Below are 7,746 nucleotides of genomic sequence, written 5' to 3'. Positions count from 1 at the left end.
AAGGGGAATTAAGGCATAGGGGTGGGAAGAAAGGAAGAGAATTAAGGGAGAAAGCAGGAGGTATAAAAGAATAGGGAGAGAAAAAAGAGGGTTAACTAAGGAAAATTAACTTTCAATCAGGATTAGAGCAGGGGCACATCCAGTGGCTTTTAAGGTAGGTTCTAAGTTTTTGTTTAAACAAGACAGTAGATGCAATGGAAGTAAGTTCGGTAGGAAGTTGATTCCAGTGTTTACCAATGGAATTTGAGAAGAGGGAATCACCAGCTAGGTTATTAGATTTGGTTAAGGTGACTAGCAGTTTATTAGATGATCGGAGTGAGTTCAGATTAGAATAAGGGGTTAAGAGGTTAGAAAGTACAGGTGTGTTATGAGGTTGGTAGAGAGCTCTTTGGGCAAACGTGAGTTGGGAAAGTAACAGCATGTTAGTCAGTTCAAGCCAGTGAAGTTGCTGCAGATTTAGACAGTGGTGAGTTCTGAAAGGCTTACCAGTAACAAATCTAGCTATATTGTTGTAAGTGGTAGACAGTTTGGAGAGATTGTTTTTCTTGAGGTTAGTATAGATTGGTGAGGCATAGAGAAGAGTGGAAATAAGGTGAGAGTGAGCAAGAGTAATTTTGGCTGGGGAGGTTAAGAAAGTTTTAATTCTATAGAGAGAGCCAAGTTTCCTGTTTACAGATTTAATGGTATTGTTGATATGACAGTCAAAGGAAAGATTATTGTCAATTGTGACTCCTAGTAGCTTAGTAGTAGAGTCAGGAGATATAAGAGTTCCATTGTTAGATAAGATAGTGAAGTCTAGTGTAGGGGATCTGGTAGTTGGCCTAAAAAGTAAGAGTTTGGTTTTTTTTGCATTTAGGAGGAGGCAGCGTTTTAGGAACCAAGTTTCAACTTTGGAAAATACAGTTTGAGTATTAGTTTGTAGTTCAGAAATGGATTTAGCAGAGCAAATTAGTGTGGAGTCATCAGCATATTGTATGCATGTAGCTTGGGGAATAGCTACTTGTAAGTCATTTATAAAGAGGGAGAAAAGAAGGGGTCCGAGAATAGAGCCTTGGGGTACCCCAAGTGAAATTGGGAGAAGAGATGAGAGTTTGTTATCCCAGAGGACGGCCTGTTTCCTGTTAGTGAGATAGGATCTAAACCAGTGGACAACCTTAGATTCTAAGGATAGAGATTCAAGAATGTTTAAGAGGAGAGAGTGGTTGACCATGTCAAAGGCTTTGGACAGGTCAATAAAAAGAGCTGAAGACAGGATGTTATTATTGCGATTTTTGTTAATAAAGTCTATAAAGGAGAGGAGAGCAGTAGTTGTGCTATGAAAAGGCCTAAAGCCATGTTGACAGTTGGAGAGAATGTTATTTGTTATTAAGTGGTTCATTAACTGATGGTGCACGCATTTTTCCATGATTTTTGCAAGTGGGGACAAGAGAGCAATGGGTCTATAATTAGAATATTCATAGGAGTTACCTCCTTTATGTAAGGGAATGATGTGAGAAATTTTCCATATGTCAGGTATGGTTGCTTCCTTTACAGTTCTATTAATAAGGATGGATATAGGGTAGGCTATTTCAGAGGCTGCTTTTTGAAGGAATTCAGATGGAAGCTGGTCTGCCGAGGGGGTACATGGTTTGAGTTTGTGGATACATTTCTGTATAAAGGTAGTGGAGATGGGTTGAAGCCTAAAGGTTGGAAGATTGAGGGATGTAAGGTCAGGGATACTAGTGTTGTCACTAGAGAGATGGGAGGCTAAGGAATTGATAGTATCAATAAAGAAAGAGTTGAAAGTATTGGCAGTATCAAGGGAGGAATTCTTTTCAGACCCAGAAGGGGATGGGGTGGTAGTCTGTCCAGGGTGAAGAAGTCTGTTTAGGGTTGACCAGAATTTTTGAGGGTTATTGTGTTTTGCTTGCTGGAGATTACTATAATAATTCTTTTATCAGAGAAGATAGCTCTTTTGGTACTGTTTCTTAGTTGCCTAAAGGTCTGTTGGTCTATGGGAGATTTGCTGGTTCGCCACTTTTTCCAAGATTTGTTCCTAAGTAACATTTTTTGTCTTGTATCTTTAGATAGCCATGGGGCAGGCATAGATTTAATTCGGATGGAACGTTTTGGTGCATGATTATCTAGAATTTTTAGGAATGTGGTATTAAAGTATAGAACAGCTTCTTCAAGAGGAAGTGTCTTAAGTGGGTTCCAGTTGCAGGCACTTAGTTCAGTTTTAAATTGAATAGGGTTGAAGCATTTGAGATCACGTAGGGTCTTATACATTGGAGAATTGTTAGAGGCATTTTTTTGTCTTAAAATATAGATTAGATTGTGGTCACTAAAGTCATCGGGTAGCGTTCCAGATTGATAATTTAGTTGAGGTTTGTTAATGAGAATCCAATCTAGAATTCTTTCTTTGTTGTTCGGTTTGTTAATCCTAGTGGGGGTGTCTATTATCTGAGTAAAGCCATGGAGGTTAATATGAGAAGTTGGGTTATTAGTGTTTATTGAGGACCAGTCAAGGTTGAGGTCTCCAAGTATTATAGTTTCTTGTGGGTAGGTGGAAGTAATGCAACTGAGGATGTTTTCTATGGAGGTAGCGTTATTTCCAGGAGGTAGATATATGCAGATAATATAGATTGCTTTTTTGGGGTTTAGTTGTAGCTTAGAGATAAGAAGCTCAGTATTGTTAATGTCCAGTTTATCATGGGGTACTAATGTTAAATTTAGTTCGGTTTTAAATAGTAGTGCCACTCCCCCGCCTTTTTTTGTTTTGCGGTCGAGTCTCAAGATATTGTAACCTGGAGGAATGATTTCATTATCTAGAGTGTAGGGTTTTAACCAGGTTTCAGTCAAGCAGAGAATATCAAAGGTGTGGTAGTCAAGAAGGGAGTGGAGATGGGTGATTTTGTTATTGACACTACGGATATTAAGGTGCCCTATGAGTAGAGTATTTGCATTGGAGGTTTGTAGTTGAGGGGATGAGTTTAGTGAGGCAGGTATGGTGTTAGATGTAGTAACTATCAGAGACAAAGGAGCAATTACACTCTTAAGTAGCTGTCGCTAAGTAAACTAAGCACATACACTGTAAAAACACTCTTATACTAGTCAGATTATAATATATAGGTAGGTAAAGGATGCCGTACTGGAGTCTGCGGCTTCCTGCAGCTTTACTTAGTTAGGATACGCACTGACTCTATCTGCGACTAAGTCGCTTCAATAAAGTTGGTTATTAGAGCTAGTATAATAGCTATATGAGTATTCTGTGGTTTAAAGCTAACAACGACCAGGGAAATCCCTGTCTGCATTCAATAGTAAACAGAAGCACCCACTTCGTAACATGTGCAAGAGCAAACTGATCGCAGTAACATAATGAATTGCGGCTAAACAAGTATTCAATCTGATCGCAGTAACATAATGAATTGCGGCTAAGCAAGTATTCAGTAGTTAACAGTGGGTATATAAATATTCAGTAGTTTACAGGCAATGACGACTGGGCAAATCCCTGTCTGCATCCAGAATAAAATATACACAGTAGAGCATTTCAAAGCATGTTCGAGACACTATAGTCGCAATAACTCATAGAGTATTGGAATAAACATAAGCATCCAAAAAGTAACAGCAGCAAGGATTTTATAATTGTACCGTACCTTTCATTGGTGAGATACGACCCGGTAGGAGGACAGAACAGTACCTCTGGTTTCCAGATTTCAAAAAAATTGGCAGAAAAACACTAGAGCTTTTGAAAACTCACTGATGTCAAGCTAGGCCCGCCAGGAGTCAGCCAGGAGTTCTCAGGGTCTTAAAGGCAGCTGGTAGTAAGTAATTTTAGATTTCTTTCCAGACTGCTACTTTGCTATTAATGGGATACACTTTTATTAGTTTATGCAGTATATGCTGCTGAATTGGGTGGAGGTACTGACTGGTGCCTGCTAGTGGTACACTTTCCTGGATAAAGTTAGGCTACAGGAAATAGTGTTTTACCCTGAAATGTCTTTTTGTAACGGAGTCCTGGTTCCAGATGAGATGATCAGGTTAGTGCATTCGCACCAGTTTGGATTCCTTGGGGCAGGGTTAGGGGTCCGGGTGCCACGCGGTGTTGTGGTAGTGGTGGGGGGCTCCCTAGGATTAAACAGTAGTAAAAGACATAGTTTAATATGGGGTGAATACAGCTTAGTGATTATTTAGGCAATTTTAATTGTTATCAGTGACAAAGGAGCAATTACACTCTTAAGTAGCTGTCGCTAAGTAAACTAAGCACATACACTGTAAAAACACTCTTATACTAGTCAGATTATAATATATAGGTAGGTAAAGGACGCCGTACTGGAGTCTGCGGCTTCCTGCAGCTTTACTTAGTTAGGATACGCACTGACTCTATCTGCGACTAAGTCGCTTCAATAAAGTTGGTTATTAGAGCTAGTATAATAGCTATATGAGTATTCTGTGGTTTAAAGCTAACAACGACCAGGGAAATCCCTGTCTGCATTCAATAGTAAACAGAAGCACCCACTTCGTAACATGTGCGAGAGCAAACTGATCGCAGTAACATAATGAATTGCGGCTAAACAAGTATTCAATCTGATCGCAGTAACATAATGAATTGCGGCTAAGCAAGTATTCAGTAGTTAACAGTGGGTATATAAATATTCAGTAGTTTACAGGCAATGACGACTGGGCAAATCCCTGTCTGCATCCAGAATAAAATATACACAGTAGAGCATTTCAAAGCATGTTCGAGACACTATAGTCGCAATAACTCATAGAGTATTGGAATAAACATAAGCATCCAAAAAGTAACAGCAGCAAGGATTTTATAATTGTACCTTACCTTTCATTGGGGAGATACGACCCGGTAGGAGGACAGAACAGTACCTCTGGTTTCCAGATTTCAAAAAAATTGGCGGAAAAACACTAGAGCTTTTGAAAACTCGCTGACGTCAAGCTAGGCACGCCAGGAGTCAGCCAGGAGTTCTCAGGGTCTTAAAGGCAGCTGGTAGTAAGTAATTTTAGATTTCTTTCCAGGCTGCTACTTTGCTATTAATGGGATACACTTTTATTAGTTTATGCAGTATATGCTACTGAATTGGGTGGAGGTACTGACTGGTGCCTGCTAGTGGTACACTTTCCTGGATAAAGTTAGGCTACAGGAAATAGTGTTTTACCCTGAAATGTCTTTTTGTAACGGAGTCCTGGTTCCAGATGAGATGATCAGGTTAGTGCATTCACACCAGTTTGGATTCCTTGGGGCAGCGTTAGGGGTCCGGGTGCCACGCGGTGTGTGGTAGTGGTGGGGGGCTCCCTAGGATTAAACAGTAGTAAAAGACATAGTTTAATATGGGGTGAATACAGCTTAGTGATTATTTAGGCAATTTCAATTGTTATCAGAGACAAAGGAGCAATTACACTCTTAAGTAGCTGTCGCTAAGTAAACTAAGCACATACACTGTAAAAACACTCTTATACTAGACAGATTATAATATATAGGTAGGTAAAGGATGCCATACTGGAGTCTGTGGCTTCCTGCAGCTTTACTTAGTTAGGATACGCACTGACTCTATCTGCGACTAAGTCGCTTCAATAAAGTTGGTTATTAGAGCTAGTATAATAGCTATATGAGTATTCTGTGGTTTAAAGCTAACAACGACCAGGGAAATCCCTGTCTGCATTCAATAGTAAACAGAAGCACCCACTTCGTAACATGTGCGAGAGCAAACTGATCGCAGTAACATAATGAATTGCAGCTAAACAAGTATTCAATCTGATCGCAGTAACATAATGAATTGCAGCTAAGCAAGTATTCAGTAGTTAACAGTGGGTATATAAATATTCAGTAGTTTACAGGCAATGACGACTGGGCAAATCCCTGTCTGCATCCAGAATAAAATATACACAGTAGAGCATTTCAAAGCATGTTCGAGACACTATAGTCGCAATAACTCATAGAGTAGTGGAATAAACATAAGCATCCAAAAAGTAACAGCAGCAAGGATTTTATAATTGTACCGTACCTTTCATTGGGGAGATACGACCCGGTAGGAGGACAGAACAGTACCTCTGGTTTCCAGATTTCAAAAAAATTGGCGGAAAAACACTAGAGCTTTTGAAAACTCGCTGACGTCAAGCTAGGCCCGCCAGGAGTCAGCCAGGAGTTCTCAGGGTCTTAAAGGCAGCTGGTAGTAAGTAATTTTAGATTTCTTTCCAGACTGCTACTTTGCTATTAATGGGATACACTTTTATTAGTTTATGCAGTATATGCTACTGAATTGGGTGGAGGTACTGACTGGTGCCTGCTAGTGGTACACTTTCCTGGATAAAGTTAGGCTACAGGAAATAGTGTTTTACCCTGAAATGTCTTTTTGTAACGGAGTCCTGGTTCCAGATGAGATGATCAGGTTAGTGCATTCGCACCAGTTTGGATTCCTTGGGGCAGCGTTAGGGGTCCGGGTGCCACGCGGTGTGTGGTAGTGGTGGGGGGCTCCCTAGGATTAAACAGTAGTAAAAGACATAGTTTAATATGGGGTGAATACAGCTTAGTGATTATTTAGGCAATTTCAATTGTTATCAGAGACAAAGGAGCAATTACACTCTTAAGTAGCTGTCGCTAAGTAAACTAAGCACATACACTGTAAAAACACTCTTATACTAGTCAGATTATAATATATAGGTAGGTAAAGGACGCCGTACTGGAGTCTGCGGCTTCCTGCAGCTTTACTTAGTTAGGATACGCACTGACTCTATCTGCGACTAAGTCGCTTCAATAAAGTTGGTTATTAGAGCTAGTATAATAGCTATATGAGTATTCTGTGGTTTAAAGCTAACAACGACCAGGGAAATCCCTGTCTGCATTCAATAGTAAACAGAAGCACCCACTTCGTAACATGTGCGAGAGCAAACTGATCGCAGTAACATAATGAATTGCGGCTAAACAAGTATTCAATCTGATCGCAGTAACATAATGAATTGCGGCTAAGCAAGTATTCAGTAGTTAACAGTGGGTATATAAATATTCAGTAGTTTACAGGCAATGACGACTGGGCAAATCCCTGTCTGCATCCAGAATAAAATATACACAGTAGAGCATTTCAAAGCATGTTCGAGACACTATAGTCGCAATAACTCATAGAGTATTGGAATAAACATAAGCATCCAAAAAGTAACAGCAGCAAGGATTTTATAATTGTACCGTACCTTTCATTGGGGAGATACGACCCGGTAGGAGGACAGAACAGTACCTCTGGTTTCCAGATTTCAAAAAAATTGGCAGAAAAACACTAGAGCTTTTGAAAACTCGCTGACGTCAAGCTAGGCCCGCCAGGAGTCAGCCAGGAGTTCTCAGGGTCTTAAAGGCAGCTGGTAGTAAGTAATTTTAGATTTCTTTCCAGACTGCTACTTTGCTATTAATGGGATACACTTTTATTAGTTTATGCAGTATATGCTGCTGAATTGGGTGGAGGTACTGACTGGTGCCTGCTAGTGGTACACTTTCCTGGATAAAGTTAGGCTACAGGAAATAGTGTTTTACCCTGAAATGTCTTTTTGTAACGGAGTCCTGGTTCCAGATGAGATGATCAGGTTAGTGCATTCGCACCAGTTTGGATTCCTTGGGGCAGCGTTAGGGGTCCGGGTGCCACGCGGTGTGTGGTAGTGGTGGGGGGCTCCCTAGGATTAAACAGTAGTAAAAGACATAGTTTAATATGGGGTGAATACAGCTTAGTGATTATTTAGGCAATTTCAATTGTTATCAGAGACAAAGGAGCA

The sequence above is a fragment of the Protopterus annectens genome, chromosome 14.part0 (assembly GCF_019279795.1).
Source record: "Protopterus annectens isolate FY-2018-M chromosome 14.part0, PAN1.0, whole genome shotgun sequence".
In the NCBI taxonomy this organism is placed as follows: Eukaryota; Metazoa; Chordata; order Ceratodontiformes; family Protopteridae; genus Protopterus; species Protopterus annectens.
This window is presented reverse-complemented; position numbering follows the sequence as displayed.